This window comes from Fundulus heteroclitus, chromosome 6, assembly GCF_011125445.2.
Source record: "Fundulus heteroclitus isolate FHET01 chromosome 6, MU-UCD_Fhet_4.1, whole genome shotgun sequence".
Lineage (NCBI taxonomy): Eukaryota > Metazoa > Chordata > Actinopteri > Cyprinodontiformes > Fundulidae > Fundulus > Fundulus heteroclitus.
The window spans coordinates 30,165,498-30,184,772 of NC_046366.1; the positions used below are offsets into that span (position 1 = coordinate 30,165,498).

General features: G+C 39.5%; 3 long non-coding RNA genes across 3 annotated transcripts; 2 read left to right on the forward strand and 1 right to left on the reverse strand.

The window, feature by feature from the left end:
• Window positions 1–1,729: 1,729 nt before the first annotated feature.
• Window positions 1,730–5,867, reverse strand: LOC118563344. Its single transcript, XR_004931159.1, has 5 exons — window positions 5,153–5,867; window positions 4,905–5,079; window positions 4,648–4,756; window positions 4,411–4,542; window positions 1,730–1,843 (listed from the first exon to the last, which is right to left on the reverse strand). It is a non-coding gene; the product is annotated as an uncharacterized LOC118563344 (long non-coding RNA).
• Window positions 5,868–6,882: 1,015 nt separating this feature from the next.
• Window positions 6,883–7,478, forward strand: LOC118563486. The gene is made up of 2 exons (XR_004931248.1): window positions 6,883–7,068; window positions 7,395–7,478. It is a non-coding gene; the product is annotated as an uncharacterized LOC118563486 (long non-coding RNA).
• A 682-nt stretch (window positions 7,479–8,160) lies between these two features.
• On the forward strand, window positions 8,161–13,873 carry LOC110367246. Its single transcript, XR_004931247.1, has 3 exons — window positions 8,161–8,382; window positions 9,184–9,287; window positions 13,066–13,873. It is a non-coding gene; the product is annotated as an uncharacterized LOC110367246 (long non-coding RNA).
• Window positions 13,874–19,275: the final 5,402 nt, after the last annotated feature.

The window sequence follows — 19,275 nt, forward strand, 5'->3', positions numbered from 1 at the left end:
GTAGATACTATGACTGAAGACAAAAAAAACTGACATCTGTTGGATCTAAGTAAGCATATGGTGTTCATTCAACGTTGTTGTTTCACGTACTTAGAGAGTGTAATTATACGCTGTAGATACTACATACTATGAAACATTTGCACATTAGCCTGTTCAATTTAACTTGAATGATGAATCAGTTTGAGTTTACTCGCAACAGCAGGTATCCTAAAATTGAAAATCGCCATCATTATGTTATGTTGTGTACTGAAAGACAAATGTGACTTTGTGTTCAAGAAGATGTTTAAGAAGTAATAAAAATTAATGTGATGAGAGAAATTAATTTTTCTGAAATAATCAGTTAGCCTGGTCGTACAGAATGTGCTGATAAGCTTGCTGCACACAAGCTTACAAAGAAGTGCACCTGTTCTTGGTGTACCGCTGAAAGATGAGTTTATCATCATAGCCACAGCAGCAATGTCACCTGGACCCAGAACAAGACGGGGATCCAGTTCTGTTACAGATCCAAAAGGTAAGATTCACAGAGATGATTTGCTTTAAACCCGTTTCAAAAAGTATCGTGTAATTTTAAATAGGTAATTTTTGTGCTGTTTTATGTCGTTTTAAAACAAGGCTGTTTACTTGTGTATTGTGTGCTTTATTTTTTCCATTCAACTTCTTTAATTATACAGCACTTTGGTCATGAGAAGATAAGTTTATGGTTTTGAGGGGGAGTGGCTCAACAGCACCATCTGTTGGATCAGTCAAGACAGGACACCAAATGGAAAGGAAGTGCTTGATTCACATTTAACAAACCAACTAGATTACTGTTGATAATTATGTCTTTTTATGTATTCATCTGTTTTTAGATATTTTTTACAACCTTAGGTATCCGTTATGTTGTAGCTAAAGTAATTTTGATGTCCTTCTCCCTCAGCATCAAGTATGTGCTGCTTAGAGGACCGAATAAAACAATGTTATCATTCACACTATTACATACAGCTAAATCCATTAATTTTCCTCTTTTTAAGAAGTAAAACGTTGGAGGTAATGGTAATAATCCGGGAGTGAAACATCCTTAGATGTTCCTCCTCCAGGAATATCCCAGCTCCTTCTGCAGCTGGGATATTCCTGGAGGGATTTCAGTCAGACCTAATGGTCTCTCAGCGGGACATATCTGAAAAATAGCTGGAAAAAAATAAAGAAGGGTCCTGAGCATGGTTCCCCCTAATTTTCCAAGTGTCTGAGCATTTATTGGACCTATGTCAGCAACATCACACTGAGGCTATACCAGAATTACCTTTCCGAAACAAGATTATAGCAATTTACTTGGTTTACTAAAATAACCAAATTACTGCAATACTTTCTTTTAGATTACTTAGTTTAGATCCAACTGATTTAACCCGATTACATAAAAAAGACAAAGATCTTGTAGCTGTAAAATCTGTTTTATTTCAGAGTAGGGGTCCTGCTAAGGAAGTTCTGAGAGACATGTACATCTTTCAGTTCCTGTGGTACCATGCAGCCTTACTTCTGTCAGTCTGCTCCGGGGCAGCTGTGTGTGAGTGGGTGAATGACTGATTGCAGCAGGGCCGTGCAGAGACCACTGAGGTGCTCAAAGTGCAAAAAAAGAAAAAAAGGCACATTCAACTTGATTCTGGAGCTGAATATCCGTACAAACTTAAAATAACCTTTACAGTTCCATGTACCATGATGTCTTACAAAATAGTTAACAGAGTTATACAATAGATTCAAATCTAGACAAAATGATAGAACACAACACCATGCATATGTTTATCCATATTTTATTAAAATCAGAATTTCACTCTGCAGGACTCTTTTGATTATAGGGACATATTCCAACCTGCAAAGGAGCAAAATATGTCAATTAGAAACAGACCATTGAACTAAATGTTAAGAATAAGCTGCTAAGAATTACTTTAATAATCGATTAATCTGTCGATTATTTTTTACAATTAATTGATGAATTGTAAATTTCCATTTATTTTTTCCAAATAGAACATTTGCACAGAAAAATTAGTTGCTACTTAGGTGTTCTATTACAATAATGTTAGGTAATAAATAATTTAGCTTCAAAGTTTGTGTTGACTAGATTGTAAGTCAATCATTTAATAGTCAATGTCTATATGAACAGCAATTTAACTACAAAAGTAAAGCTTTATAACTGGGGTGTCAAATGCGGTTTGATTGAACATCACTGTTGTTCTAGAGCACCTATGGAAAAAATGGGCTTAACAATGAAACCAGAGCAAAAACACCACTTGACAATGAAATTAACCACCCATCCATTTCATATACTTTCAGCATAAGCTGCATTTTATGTAAATACTACATACTAAATTTCTCCTTTTACATATTTTACTTCCAAGGACGTTTATGCTATAAGTTTTCTATGTTTTCTTCAAAGAGTCAAACAGGGTGTTCGATATTTAATATTTTTTATTTCTTCTGAGGGTTTTACATTTTTGAGGGTGTCCTTTAGGGATGCTTATGTCTCGTTTTCCTGTAAGTGTTTTTAATGTGGGTCTGCCTCTTGTTCTGAGTGTCTCACCAAAGTTTCATTATGGTTACAAAAAAACAAAAAAAACAATAAAGACTCTTGATTCTTGAAAATTTAGTTCAGAGCCCTGCTCCTCTCTCCCGTACAGTATCTTAACTCAGACTTTGTCAGCAAATTAAAACTTAAAGTTTAATCAACAAATCAAAGGATCGGAGCTTTGCGTCCACAGAATTTTCTCGTTATTTAAATCCATGTCCAGTTGCTGCTTCCTGCCAGCTGGCTCCGCTATGGGATATTGATGCAGGCCTTCTCCTGGGTTATTTCCTCCTGCATCACTTCCTGCTAAAGTTCTCTTCTCCGAATTGGATGCTCTCCTTGATTGCTCCACCAATCCTGAAAGAAACCTCCTTATTTTAAACTAACACTTATTTACAGACGTGGCAGCTGTGTTTTGTTGTGCAGCTGTGTCTCCCTTTTTGTTATGGCCTTTGAGCCAGGTCGTTACAATTGAGGGCTCGTCTGTGAGTTTTGTAAAGATGGAAAACTTTAATCTTTTCTAGTAACGTGCCAATTGAGTGTCACTGGCTCACGGTCTTGAGATTAGGATGATTTAATTGGCATATGTTTGTTCTGGTATGTAAATATAAAGAGATTCCCTGTCAGGCTGCAAGACAGTTCCTCTTTAGGTTGTGTCTGTTTGTTGTTTTTTGTAGTGTGAGGTTATATGACTGGAGCAGTTGTCTCGGGGGCAAAGCCATAGATTTGGTGGGGTTGCCATAGTCATGGTCGCTTTCCCAAACTACTGGTATTAAGTGCGTAAATACCCACCATCCCTGACCTCTGAAGACTAGGGTTGAGTTTTAGTAAGATCTTGTGAGGCATTTAGTGGGAATTCTCTTAGCATTACTTGGTTTAGGTATAATTGGAACAAAATGCCTTTTGTGGCAGAGCACACATTTAGGAAGATGAAGAGTTGGGCTTGGCTCCCTTTTTTGGCCACATGTTGGCATCATGTAAGCTGTCTGTGTTTTTACCTTAATGGGCGTCTTTTTAATTACATCAGGTTGATCGGTTTTTAAACAATTTGCATCTAGTTTTGTTTCAAAAGCCTCCTTCTGCATCTTAGGAAGTCATTTAATGGGTTTGAATGAAAAGGTCTATTTTTGAGTAGCATACTGATAACAGTATGATGGTATAGGAGTAGAAAGACTGTTTTTAGTGATCCCTTTGGGTCACTATCTTAAGGAGGGAGGTTTTACAGCCAGCGGCCTTCGTCTGTTTTGTCTTTTCTTGTGTTATTTAAAATTAAGGTGCAGTTGCTGCTTCCTGCCAGCTGGCTCCGCAATGGGATCTTGATGCAGAGCTTCTCCTGGGTTATTTCCTGTTAAAGTTCTCTTCTACGAATTGGATGCTCTCCTTGATTGCTCCACCAATCCTGAAAGAGACTTCCTTATTTAAACTGGCACTTTTTTACAGACAGGACAGCTGTGTTTTACTGAGCTGCTTGCCTCGTATACATGGTGTGTCTCCCTTTTTGTTATGGCCTTTGACCCAGGTGGTAACATACCTGGATGAAACATTCTCCAGAATCTCCAGTACGTTTTTGTTATATTGAAAAAAAGACAATAATTCATTTCCCATTCATCCTAATGAATTGACAGTTTTGAAACATGTCTTCCTGGGGAAAAAACACAGCCACCCATCTGAACTATTATCTGATATTGAAGAAAACATTTTCCCCTTCCACTTTAACATTTCATGTTCTTTTGTACAGTCCCATTTAGTTTCTTGTAAATATAAAATATCAAAACATGATTGAAAAATTATAGCCTTCTCTTCGCAGAGCCCATGGGCATTAAGCAAGAGAAGCATTAGGGTTATAAGAAGCTTAAACATCTTATTTAACTAACCTTCTTGGTCTTTTCCCAACCAGTGGTGGTCGAGTGGTTTCCTTGCTCCCACAATAGCCGAAAGATCAAAACTGCGGTTAGTTTCCATGTTGGCAGTACTCCCAGTGGCCGTGGCAAATTCTCAAAAAGGGTCTGGAAGGATGAGCGACAGAACTTGGGTTATAGTGGCTTCCTTCGCTTCTGTCCTGGGATGAGAAGCAGGGGGAAATTGATTTTCTATCCTGAGACACTCCTTACCGCAGAAAAATGGCCACTCCCCCAGCACAACTGTTGAATGTGGATGAAAACATGTCTCCCTTCCATTTCTTTAACACTTCCTGTTCTTTTACAGAATCCCACTTGGTCTCTTGTAAACATAAAACATCAAGACAAAGATAATTACTTCAATTTTCTCTTCTCTGCGAAGCTCAAGGGCATTAAGCAAGAGAAGCAACATTATTACAAGAATTTAAGCATCTTATTTTTATGAACAACCTTTTCGGTTTCTTTCCTACAAGCGCTGCGAGTCGTTTTCTTGTTCCCACAATCGTCGAAATATCAAGATCAGGGTCTGTTACCATGTCAGGCAGTACTCTCAGTGGTTATGGTATGTTTTCTAGTGGGATCTGGAAGGGTTGCAGGTGGTTGGGCGACAGAACCTGAGTCATAGCGGCTGTCTGTACTTCTGTCCTGGGAGGAGAAGTGTTAAATCTCACAGAATAAGGCAGAGATTGCACAGCGTCTGTAAATTTAACTCACAAACCTTCTTCAGTCAGCGATCTTGGTTGCTGGCCACACCCGACGCTTAATCGGCGACACTGCCGACACTCCCCAGCCATGAAGCTTTTCGATGATTTCTTCATCGGTGATGTAAGCCGGGAGCCCCAAAAACGAGACGACACCCTCCAATTAACTCCCCCTCGTCCACCAGTTCTCTGGCCATTATCTTTGTGGATCCTATCCTGAACCACTCCCTCCCACAGAGAAATGGCCACTTCCCCAGCACAACTGTTGGACGGTGGAGGAAAACATGTCTCCCTTCCATTTTTTTTTTTTGCATTTCCTGTTCTTTTACAGAATCCCACTTGGTCTCTCGTAAACATAAAACAAAACAAGACTGAAAGATAATTGCTTCAATTTTGTCTTCTCTGCGGAGCCCATGGGCATTGAGCGAGAGAAGCAACATTATTACAAGAAACTTAAGCATCTTATTTTTTTTAAACCAACCTTTTCGGTTTCTTTCCTACCAATGCTGCGAGTCGTTTTTTTGTTTGTCGAAAGATCACGATCAGGGTGTATATCCATGTCGGACAACACTCTGATATGGATATCCTTGGATGGCTGCAGTATATTTTCTAGACAGGTCTGATTGGGTGACAGAACCTGAGTCATGGCGGCTTGAGCAGCGACTACTTCCTACAGGTCCAATAGCTGTAGGAAATCTGACGGAATAAGGCAGACATTTTCTTGTTCTTTGAATTTTTTTCAAAGGGGGGGGGGGGGGGGTTGGATATCCTTACCTATTCCAAGGGGAGGCTCACTTTCAATGAATTTGAAAACCCCTGCTCTAAAGTTTCTCCGGGCCCATAGCTGTGCTGAACTTGACGGAGTAAGGAACCGTGTCAATGAATTTGACCTTCAGGAATCTTGTGCCATCACCGCAGATACACCCCATCCGTGCAGCTTTTCGAGTATTTCTTCATACATGATATATGCAGGGAGTCCCAAAAACAAACGACGAGGTCATCGTTGACCAGCTCCCTGGCCATTACTCGGGTGGAGCCAATCTTGAATCTGTCCAACAGCCGTTTCTTCGCTGCAGCATTGCTCATAGTTACCTCGTATTTTGTGTCAGGATATCAGCCTGCACGCAAGCAAACCTCCACACAGGAGCCGTACGTTTTTCATCAGCTCCAGTGCTGACACCTTGTCATCTCCCTCCATTTCGATCTGCACCGTGTTGTCTTTTTCATATGTGATCTTCATCTTTTCAAGTCCATCATTCATTTCCAGGTTTGTTTGGCGTTCCATATTTTCAGTTGCCGGAGAAGCCGTCCGCGCTCTACAAAGGGAATCCATAATGAGAAATCAAGAGACAAAATGACAAAAAAGGACGCCTCCCCAACAGTTAACTGTGGGTAGGGGAAAAAAAACCACAATTTCTAGAACAAAAAAAACAAACTAATTTGCACTCAATTGAAAAAGCAAAGAGAGAAAAAAAGAGGTCGGTTTTGGGAGAAAGATTACAAGACACACTACAACAGGGGTCACCAACCTTTTTGAAACAGAGCTACTTCATTGGTGTTGTGTCGTATGAAGGGCTACCAGTAGAGTTCACCTTAACTTTATGCAAAATAAACAAACTCTTCATGCTTTGTTATAGATATTTTTCATCTTTAAATCTATAAAATGCAAGTGTGAATAAACAGGAAAATTAATGGAATAAAAAAAGTTTTACATGCCGCTCACTGGCTGATTGTGCTTTTTTTTTATATATATATATAAATAGGCTCGTGGGCACCACATGTGGTCCTCGCGGGCACCATGTTGGTGACCTCTGCACTGACGCAGTGGGCGTGTTTAGAGTGGTGTGACCGTAAACGACAAGCTGCTTCTATGCTTTCATCAAACACACCTGCACCTGACGACAAACTCATTCAGGACTCCTGCACGTTTACGGTACGCGGCATTTTCATTCATCACACATCACTTTATTTCTCATAGGAAGTCTCACCTTGACAAAACATCTAGTCCTTGGAAGGAACATTGCAAATACCTTGTCTTTGTCTTTAGGGCTGCAACAACGAATCGACAACTAAAGTAGTTGTCCACTAATTTCTCCATCGATTCGTTGTGTCGCGCGATTAATGCGTCACTCGCCACGTTGCGGAGCCGTTCACCGCACCTGCAGAGCGTCGTCAACGTTGAGGGGCTGCAGAGCTAGTTGAACGCAGCGAGGTTGGGGTGGTGTTTTCAAATGCTGTTTATTTTTTTATTTTTTGTAGCTTCTACTAATGAAGACACGGACAAGACGGCTCGCGCCAAGTCCTCAAAAGACGGAGCATGTGGTGCTTTCCAAAAAAAAAAAAGTATCATGCGAGATTTGACATGGCACAGGAGCTGAAAACATGGAATCATTGATGAGGGCGGCGGAAGCTCAACAGCAGGTAAGTCGTTATTATATCTGACGTTTGTTCCGTTTTAAAGCGAGGAAACGCCGACAGCGCTTGGCTCGCGGGCTGTAAATCCTGCGCGGCCAAAGTCGAGCTTCCGGGTGCCGCGTGAACATTAGTCTGGTAGCTGGTTATGCGGCTCTTAGCTTGTTAGCTGCTTAATGACAGGATGTTTTTTTTTTTTTTTTTAAATGCGCAACATTCCCTGACTGGATTGAAATGTGTTCGGATTAAACGGAAAAAGTATTCCGAAAGCAGTTTATATGGGCTTAAAATCATGTAATCCCATCGTGACGTGGGTTTAGTTGCACCCAGGGGCGGATTTACCATTAGGCAAAACTAGGCAGTTGCCTAGGGCCCCCCTAAAACTTGTTTTACATGTATGGTTATTACATCTATTCCTTATGTGTGCACATTAATTGTGTTTTTGATTACAATCCTTTCGCTAAAATGGCATCAGAATGCTTATAATATTGAGTGTCTCGGTGCCCCCCCCCCTACAGTCTCAACTACATTGGATCAGTCCATTTGCTGCGCATGTGCAGAAAGGTTTAGGCAGACGGCAAAACCATTTGAATACAAACGGCGCGAGGAGACGAGAGAAGCGAAGAAAAAAAAAAAGAATTGAAATAAAATGGGAAGAAGCTATCCTAGGGGTCCTGAAAAGAAGAGAAAGAAGAAGAAGAAAGTAGAAAGTTGCTCTCAAAGTTGTCCAAAGTTTCTGCATTCGGTTTCGTCACTGCAGCAGCTGCAGCAGAAAGCCGCAATCAGCAGCAACGTGGGAGCCTGTTGGGGAGCGTCTGTCGTGAGGTTTTGAACGGTGAGTGTTAAACCGTCAAGGGGACATTTCGCATTATTTATTTACCTTATTGAATATGGCTCATTTTAAAGTAAGTTTCGATTTTCCTTTGTATTTGCTACAAACGACGAGAACAATTATTTAGGTGTTTTTTTTTTTTCATGTGGATTTTCAGAAAAACTTCAGGCACTTGGGTGTTCTTTGTAAAATCACCCTTAGGTTTTACTGGTAGTTCTGGCAGGTGTTTTAGTCCTTAATAATTTAAGTTATACATTCAAAAAACGTAAGGAAGTTATTACCAACTTCTCACTCTGCATTACAGCTTTGAATTAACATTACTTAAATGTGTTAATATTTACAGCTGTGGATGTTAATGGGTCGAGTTATTTAGAAACAAAATAATTTACTGTTCGGTAGTTTAAGAAATCGTCATGTTTGTTGCATCACTAGTCTTTCCTGTGACATGCATCTTATTTTTGTTTTGTCATAATTCATTTTCCAGCCGAAGACAATTTATTATTTTTTTTTAAAGTTCTGGCTTAAGAAGTCGCCCCTCAAAATAAAGACTTGTTCAGTTTATCACAAATGTTAACATTAAATTGTCATTTTCAAAACCTTCACCGAGCGTGAAGGTTTTGAAATATGTAACCAGAATATAAGTAGCTTTAGTAGTAGAGTAGAAATTGCAGTATGTTCCTCTGAGTTAGTGACGTAGACAAAATGAAGTTGCATAAAATCCTCAAATTTCTACTTTAGCAATTGAGTAAATATACATTAACCACTGAGTAAAAGCTTTATACTGTGTTTTCTGTTTATTTTCAGAATGAGACAGAGATGGGCTGTGGCAGAGACATTTACACAATTATCCAGCCAGGCTTTGATGATGATGTTCCACCAGATTGAGTCCACCACCACCCACTCTACTGGTAAGCAGTCAGAACAGTGGACTTCCTGAAGATGACCCAGCTCTGGCCAATCAGCTGTCTGATTACTGGATCAATGTGTGCTTCTGTGCTTTTTGTCTGTCTTGTTGTGTCTCTGCTCTGTCTTCTGTAACCCCCAGTGGGTCGAGGCAGATGACCGTTCATACTGAGCCGGGTTCTGCTGGAGGTTTTCCTTCCCGCTAATGGGGAGTTTTTCTTTCCACTGTCGCTTCATGCTTGCTCAGTATGAGGGATTGCTGCAAAGCCATGGGCAATGCAGACGACTCTCCCTGTGGCTCTACGCTTCTCCAGGAGTAAATGCTGCTTGTTGGGACTTTGAAGCAATCAAACTGGTTCCCTTATATAGGACATTTTTGACCAATCTGTATAATATGATTGAATTTGACTTTTTAAAAGTGTCTCGAGATGACATGTTTCATGAATATATAAATAAAATTGAATAGAGGAAAACAACAAGAACAGAGGGACAAAAGGTAGAAAAATAATTTGTCTATCCTAATAAAATTTCTGTATAATGGATCTGTTTTATGTTTTGTCTTAACAATTCAGGGGGCCCCCATCCCTTTCTTTGCCTAGGGCCCCAAATTTCCTAAATCCGCCCCTGCTTGCACCAAGCGTTATTCAAAGGAGAAACTCTGACATTAACAGCGTTGATGAATTTCCATAAAACTGCAGAAGTTTCATACTACTGTTTTGGTTCTGAGAACATATAATGGACCGGCACCAGGTTCTGTGATGGTTGAGAACTCCTGCTGGCTGCTGTTGAGGGAGCGGGATCAAATTCTGATCATCCCAAAATGTTCTGTGCTGCAGGACTGCGGCCTAAGGTGACCAGATTTCTGAAATCAAATCTGGGGACATTTCTAGCTCGTACATAAAAAGCAATGCATCTCATCAAGATGAAATTAGTAAACTGGGGCAATAATAGTTTCATTTAGTTTTACATATTTATTATTTAAACTACAAAAATCAAGTTTAAAAGCCAGGAATGTGCCTCTACACACTTTTAGTATATTCTAAGATTAATAAAACGAATACATCAATAGTGTTATTGATAGAAAACTAGAACTGTGTCTCTGGGTTGGGGCAAAGTGGTGGGAGTGGAGGGGTCAAGGGTGTTAGCAGGGCTTTCAAATTTTGTGGGGCCCAAAGAGCTCTGCCCCTCCCCCCCCCCCCCCCCCCCCCCCCGGGAGAGTGACATGAGGAAAAGATTTTATGTATTTTATGCCCGTGACTGTCTGGAGACAGAGTTCCCCCACCTTTTTAAAAAAAAAAAAAAAAAAAAAAAAAGTGCAACGAATACTTATTCTGTTCACGTATACATATGATAAATAGTTTCTTTCTGCGTTAACATCAAGAAGAAGCAGTGGTCAAGCCCTCAGGTAAATGATATGTTTCTTACTGTCAATTGGCCACATCAGGGGCCTGTGCATCTCAAATAAGCAGATTATTTCTTCCCACTAATGGGTTATAAGCACAGCTCCACTACTTCCTGAACTTCAGCAGCTCCTTTTTGTTTCCTGCCTTTCATTACTGGACCCGCTGATTAATCCAGGTGTGTGTGGCTGGTTACTGAGGTCAGACACACCTGGATTAATCAGCTTGTCCAGTAATAAAAGGCAGGAAGCAAAGGAGCTGCTGAGGTTCAGGAAGAGGTGGAGCTGTGCATAGAGCTTGCTTGGGACAAGAAAATAGGTTCTGGTTATGTGAAAAGGTGTTAAACATGTATATAAAAAAAAAAGCACAGACTTGGAATTTCCCTTGACATGAATGCCACTTATTGTGTTTGTGTAGTGCAGCATGAGCATATATAAACTTACATAAAGTGTGTATAACTAAGTGCATGTGTATGGTAGTTGTTGATATGCAAGTATATTGTTTGCTCCTATAAGGTAAGTTAACTCCGGTCAGTGAGTCAACTAACACGTGATCTCTGGTTTCTGTGTCTGAAGAGCCATCAGCCATGGTATCCAGAGGTCTGGATAAAATAAGAGAAGAGGATATAATATGTGCAGAACAGAATTTTTTAAAAAAACACAAAAAAATCCAACTGAACTGCCTCTTCATTCTGCCACAGACTACATTACTCAATACATTAATCACTTAAATCATGTCAATGCTTTATCACTTGAACTTTATTAATACTCAAATTTTTTCTCCCTTCTTGTCAACTGTTCTCTCCATCAGTGTTTCTATTTTTCTCCATTCACATTTAATCTCCTTTCTGTCTTCCTATCCTCTTCCTCTTTCCTCTTGTATCACTCTTACACTAAAACAGAGACATTATGTAATTAAAATCACTTCCAGAAACATTAGAATGTACAACATGAAAACTTCCATTTTTTTTTTCGTTATCTCACCTGATTAAATGCTAAAAATGTAATGACCACAATATTTGGAGCTACAAGCAAAAACAACATAATAAATCAACATTGAACAGGTGGTTATCTCTTCCTCCATCATTCTCAGATCATGGAGATCTTGTTTCATTCAGTTCTCCTGTTACTGACTCCTATTTTTTTCATGAGGAACTTTAATATGGTGTACTCTTCTTCGTGTTTTAATGGCAGCTGGCATCCAGAAGGATCATTACCGCTCGTCTAGTGGTGTGCTTTGTTCCTCATCTTTGTTAACAGCAGCACAACCAGCTACCGTAACACCTGTTTCTGCGCGCAACACGTTTACGCTGTCTTTCTACCGTAATAACTGTCTACACGCAACATTTTCCGCCTTGGTAAAATCGGGGACATTTCCGGGGATAATTTTAGCCGGGGACATGTGGTCCAAAACGGGGACTGTCCCCGGAAATCGGGGACGTCTGGTCACCCTACTGCGGCCCCATCCTCCACATGCAGGCTCTGTAAATTCATGAGTTAATTGGAACAAATGTTTAAATGAACGCTGATCGGATTATGGTTAATAAACCAGCCCTCTAAATCAGAATCCAATTTCATTCTGATGGTAATTTGTTCATTAAGTCTGAGTTAAGTTACATTATAAAGCAGCCCTAAAGGACACCCTCAAAAGTTTTAAAACTCTCAGATCAAATAAGAAGTATTAAATATCTAACATCCTTTTTCACTCTTCAAAGTTTAAAAATCTTACATAATAAACATTCTTTAAAGTAAAATACGTAAAAAGGACAAAGGTAGCATGTAGTATTTACATAAAATGCAGCATGCGCTGAAACAATCTATGAAATGGACGGGTGGTTAATTTGATTGTCAGAAGTGGTGTTTTTGCTCTGGTTTTATTGTTATGCCCAGTTATTTCCTCTAGGTGCTCTAGAACAAAAGTGAGATTGAACCAAACCACATTTGACACCGGTTTTACAGATTCACTATTGTGTTAAATTGCTGTTCATATAGACAACATTGACTATTAAATGATTGTCTTACAGTCTAGTCAACAAACTTTTTTTATTTGAAGCAAAATTATTTACGTGACATTATTGTAACAGAACACCCAAGTAGCAATTTATATGCACTCAGTACAAATTCTCTATTTTCTAAAAAGAAAAAAAAGTGGAAATAAAACTTTTTGTCCGATTCATTGATCAATCGTAAAAATAATTGACCGATTTATTAAAATAATCGCTAGTTGCAGCCCTAATCCAATTCAATATTTGGGTACATTTATATTAAACTTCTTTCCCCCCTTTTTTTTAACTGGTTACTGTATTGTAACATTTTTTTATCCTTTGTTTAGCCTGATTCCACCAGTCCAACAGGTTGTCCACATAATCCATCTCCTCTTTCAGGGTCTGCAAGAAGATACTGATCTGACCTCTGTAGACCTCATCCTGAAGAAGAGCCGCATTTAGACACCAGAGATTCCCATTTCTAATGCTCCGTCCCATCCCCACCTCCGGAGAGGAGTGATCACTCCAGGCGTTCTCTCGGAAGAGACAGGACGACACCTCGGAGACAAGAGAAGACGAGATCAGGCACAAGTCCAGTCTTGATTGTTTCAGTTTTCTAGCGAATTGTCTTTTACCTTGTGAAGGGCAGTGGCCTTCGTTCGTTTTCTCTTTTCTGGTGTTTTAAAAAATTAAGGTCCAGTTGCTGCTTCCTGCCAGCAAGCTCTGCTATGGGATCTTGATGCAGACCTTCTCCTGGGTTATTTCCTCCTGCATCACTTCCTGTTAAAGTTCTCTTCTCCCAATTGGTTACTCACCTTGATTGCTCCACCAATCCTGAAAGAGACCTTATTTAAACTGGCACTTCGTTACAGACGTGGCAGTTGTATTTTGTTGTGCAGCTGTGTCTCCCTTCTTGTTATGGCCTTTAAACCAGGTCGTTACAATTGAGGGCTCGTCTGAGTTTTGTAAAGATGGAAAGCTTTAGGATTAGGACAATTTAATTGGCATTTGTTTTTGGTGCATGCTGATTGGACGACGAAGTCCAGCTGAGTCAAGGTAACCAGTCAAGGTGCTGTTTGTATTTGCAAATGCTGATCTGTGGTTATTTTGGGTATACACCATGTGTTTTATTCTGGTAATTAAATATAAAGAGATTCCCTGTCAGGCTGCAAGACACTTCCTCTTTAGGTTGTGTCTGTTTGTTTTTTTTTTTGTAGTGTGAGGTTATATGGTTGGAGCAGTTGTCTCGGGGGCACAGCCATAGATTTGGTGGGGTTGCCATAGTCATGGTCGCTTTCCCAAACTACTGGTATTAAGTGCGTAAATACCCACCATCCCTGACCTCTGAAGACTAGGGTTGAGTTTTAGTAAGATCTTGTGAGGCAGTTAGTGGGAATTCTCTTAGCATTACTTAGTTTAAGTATAATTGTAACATAAAATGCCCATTTTACTGTCATGTTTTGTGGCAGAACACACATTTAGGAAGATGGAGTTGGTGTTTTTTAATCCTTCAAGTACACAAGGTAAAGGCTTCAATTTCAAAAAAAGGCAACAAGTTGTGATAACTTGGAAACTAGATGAAATTGCATTTTTATTTGTTAATGATAAATCTGTTTGTCTATTTTAACCATCTGTGCTTAAGGATGTCTGTCTCAAGAGTGTCTGTCTTGTGTTGTGACCTTTGGTGTGGAGAGGTTAGCCCACCTTTGGTTGGATCACATTTTGTGTTGCTGACTGTGTGAAACCAATAACTTTTAGTGTGGTGTTCTCCTCTTCTCCAAATTGGATGCTCTCTTTGATTACTCCACTAATCCTGAAAGAGACCTCCTTATTTAAACTGGCACTTCTTTACAGACGGGGCAGCTAATTTTTGTTGAGCAGCTTGCCTCGTATACATGGTGTGTCTTCCTTTTTGTTATGTCCTTTTAGGCAGGTCGTAACATACCTGAATGAAACGTTCTCCAGACGTCTATCAAATTATTGTTTGTGGTTAAATCAAAAAGTGCACTTTACTTGAATCTTCAGAAAAAGCACAATTGTTACAAGCGTCTGATTTAGCAAGAGTTGGATTAAAATACCCTATAATTAAGCAATTACTGCTGATCCATTTTCTTGGATCATGAAAAAACATCTTCCTTTTTTATCTCAATATTTGCTGCATGTACATTTATAATTGTGTGTATATATATTTTTTTTTTTTTTTTGGAAAATGATCAACTATAATTTCCCTTCACCTTTGAATTAACTGACAGTTTTGAAACATGTCTTCCCTGGTGGGGGAAAAAAACAGCCACCCTCCTGAACAATTATTCGATATCAATGGAAAAAAAATTCCATTTCCACTTTAACATTTCATGTTCTTTTGTGCAGTCCCATTTATCCATCCATCCATTTTCTAACACACTTATCCCCTGTGGGGTCTGAATGTTTACCTCCTGTTTTATTAAGATGGCGAGGGGCTCGGCCACCAGGTTGTAGAGCATGAAGGACAGAGGACACCTCTACCATACTGACCTATGTAAACGGAAGTAGTCTGTAAAATGACCGTTACATTTGACTTTACTCTCTGCATTTGCATATAATAACAGTAATCTGCTGATGAATGATTGACCGAAACCAAATGTATTTAAAACTGCCCATGAAAAGTTGTGTTCCACTCTGTCAAAAGCTTTACTGAAATCTACACTGAGAAAGATGCCCTGGGTGCTCGACATGATTTGAATTGTATGATTTATCGACAGTATTGTATCTGAAAGGTTTCTTTGAGGAATAACCAGATGCTTGTGATAAACTGACAATACTGCCTGCAACCATTTTTATTTTGAAAATAATCGATAATTAAGTTCTCTCTTCATCTTTTATAAATTAGACAGTTTGAAATCTTGCCTTCCCTGGGAAAAAAAACAGCCAACCCCCTGAGTAATTGTTCAATATTCAAGAAAACATTTTCCCTTTCCACTTTAACATTTTATCTTCTTTTACACAATCCCATTTGGTCTCTAGCAAATACAAAATGTCAAAACATGTCTGAAAAATCACTGCCTTTTTTTTTTGTCCTTTTTTTGTCCCTTTTTTTTCCTGCAAGAAGTTCAAGTTTAATTTTTCTTAATTAACCTTTTCAGTCTTTTCTCCACCAGTGGGCGACAGAACCTGAGTCATAGCGGCTGTCTGTGCTTCTGTCCTGGGAGGAGCAGTGTTAAATCTCAGAGTAAGGCAGAGATTGCACAGCGTCTGTAAATTTAACTCTAACAAACCTTGTTCTGTCCATGATCTTGGTTCCTGGCCACACTCTACGCTTGTTTGGTGACACTGCCGACACTCCCCAGCCATGAAGCTTTTCAATTATTTCTTTATCCGTAATTTAAGCCCGGAGCCCCAAACTCTCCCTTGTCCACCAGTTCTCTATATATTTGTGGATGCGATTTAGAAACAGTCTCATCTTCACTGTGATGTTGCTCATAATTACTTAGTATTTAGTATCGTTAACAAATGACACGCCGATAGTCCCCCACACAAGAGCCGTGTGTCTATATATATTTTTTTTTTCATCAATTCAAGGGCTGAAATTTTCTCTTCAATTTCAATATGCTCAGTGTTATCCTTCTCGTACTTCGAGTTCATCTTCGTCTGTCCATAATCCGTTTCCTGGTTCTTTTTACCGTTCCATTGAGTCTCAAGCAAAGAAATCTGTCCAGCAATTTCAATATTTTCATAACAAAAAGCGCCTCCCCAACAGTTAAAAACGGTGGTGAGGGAACACCGGTAATTTCAAAACAAAGAATTTAAACTAAAAGGTGAATGGGAGCAAAGAAAGGCGAGGGGGGGAAAAAAAAATATCAATAGCGTGTTTTTTTTTTTTTTTTGTTTTTTTTTTCTCCTCCTATTGCTCTTTGATAAGACCACCCGACGCAGATTTGTTTTTTGTTTTTTTTTAAATAAGACAAGCTAAAAAAAAAATACAATACAGATGATATTGAGCAAGAAAGAACAAAGGACTTAATTTGTCAATCTTTGTGAGGAAAACTTTAGTCACCTAATGCAGTGATGTGTAATCTATTTCCTAATTTCTTTGGAAAAAATGTTTCCTTTATATTTCGTTATTCGGTGTTATACGGCATGTGTATTAAGTCTGTGGTATTTATTTATTTACATTTTATTTTTTGGGGGGGGATTTTTCGTGGCTTTTTATGAAAGTAGGCTGACAGGAGAGGGGGTTAAGAGACATGCGGCAAAGGACCGTGGGTCGGATTCAAATCCAGATCGAACTTGTCGAGGACCAAAGCCTCCGTACATGGGTCGCGCCACCTGCTGCGCCATGAACGCGCACTGTCTTTATAATTTTTAAAGAAATCTATTATAATGCATTTCCCTCCTTGTCTTTCTAAATTAATTTACTACCCTGAGACACTCCCTCTCGTAGAAAAATGGCCACTGTTGGATGTGGAGGAAAACATGTCCCCATTCAATTTCTTTAACGTTTCCTATTCTTTTGCATAATCCCACTTAGTCTCTTGTAAACATAAAACATCAAAATAAGACAAAGATAATTGCATCAATTTTCTCTTCTCTGCAGAGCCCACTGGCATTAGACAAGAGAAGCAACATTATTACAAGAACTTAAGCATCTTATTTTTATTTTTTTTTTAACAACCTTTTCGGTTTCTTTCCTACCAGTGCTGCGAGTCGTTTTCTTGTTCGTTAGAAAGATCAACATCAGGGTCTATATCCATGTCGGACAGCACTCTCATCGGCTGTGGTATATTTTCTAGAGGGGTCTGGAAGGACGGCAGGTGATTGGGTGACAGTCTTGGTGGCTTTCTGTGCTTTCATCCTGGGGGGAGGAGCAGTGATTACTTCCTACATGTCCCATAGCTATAGGAAATCTGACGGAATAAGGCAGAGATTGCACAGTGTCTGTGAATTTAACCTTAAACTTTATTCCCTCCCCTATTGCCGTTCCTGGCCACACCTGACGCTTGATTGGCGACACTGCTGATACTCCCCATCCACGAAGCGATTGTTTTGTAATGCGGAATATACCCCGGAGTCCCAAAAAAGAGACAACTAGCTTCATAAGTCAATGTGGCATTATTTTCGTGGAGCCAATTTTAAATCTATCCAAAAACCTCTTTTTTTTTTTCTTTTTTTTCTTTTTTTTTTTGTCGTGATGTTGCTCATTGTAACTTCATATTTGGTGTCTGTTATCAGACGACACGCCAATAGTCTTCAACACAGAAGTGAATATTTTTCATCAAATCCAGAGGTGATGCTTTCTCCTCTCCAATTTCAATCTGCACTGTTATCCTTCTCGTAACCAATATTCATCTTTTATCCATCCATTTCCTTTTTTATTATTTATATTTTTTTATTTCCCCCCAGTTTTTTCGTCCTTTCAGAAACCGAAAGATCCGTCCGTGTTTCCTCAAAAAAAAATCCATGACAAATAACGCCTCCCCCACAGTGAGGACTGTGGGGAAGGAAAACTGATCTTTTCTAAGCCAAAAATGTAAAAAAAGGATGGATAAGAGTAAGGAAAAGCAAGGAAAATAAAGGATACTTTCCTTGTTGCGCTCCGATCAAGCTGACGCAGTGGGCGTGTTCAGAGTGGTGTGGCCATAAACGACAACCTGCTTCCGTGCCTTCCTCACACACACCTCACGACAAACTTATTCAGGACCACTGCTTTTCCTGGGTTATTTCCTCCTGCATCACTTTCTGTCAAAGTTCTCTTCTGATTGGATGATCTCCTTGATTGCTCCACCAATCCTGAAAGAAACCTCCTTATTTTAAACTGACGTGGCAGCTGTGTTTTGTTGTGCTGCTGTGTCTCCCTTCTTGTTATGGACTTTGAGCCAGGTCGTTACAATTGAGGGCTCGTCTGTGAGTTTTGTAAAGATGGAAAGCTTGAATCTTTTCTAGTAACATGCCAATTGAGTGTCACTGGCTTCACGGTCTTGAGATTTGGATGAATTAATTGGCATATGTTTTTGGTGCATGCTGATTAGAGGATGAAGTTCAGCTGAGTCAAGGTAACCAGTCATGGTGCTGTTTATGTTTGCGAATGCTGATCTGTGGTTACTTTGGGGATACACCCTGTGTTTTATTCTGGTAATTAAATATAAAGAGATTCCCTGTCAGGCTGCAAGACACTTCCTCTTTAGGTTGTGTCTGTTTGTTGTTTTTTGTAGTGTGAGGTTATATGGTTGGAGCAGTTGTCTCGGGGGCACAGCCATAGATTTGGTGGGGTTGCCATAGTCATGGTCGCTTTCCCAAACTACTGGTATTAAGTGCGTAAATACCCACCATCCCTGACCTCTGAAGACTAGGGTTGAGTTTTAGTAAGATCTCGTGAGGCAGTCAGTGGGAATTCTCTTAGCAATATACCTGGATGATACATGGGTGAAAAATTCTCCAGATGTCTATCAAACTATTGTTTGTGATTAAATTAACAAGTGCACTTCTACTTGAATCTTCAGGAAAAGTACAATTAGAAAAGTCTGATTTGGCAAGGGTTGCATTAAAATCCCCTATAATTAAGCAATTACTGCTGATCCATTTTCTTAAAAAATTTCTGTATCTCAATATTTGGCGCATGTATATTTATAATTC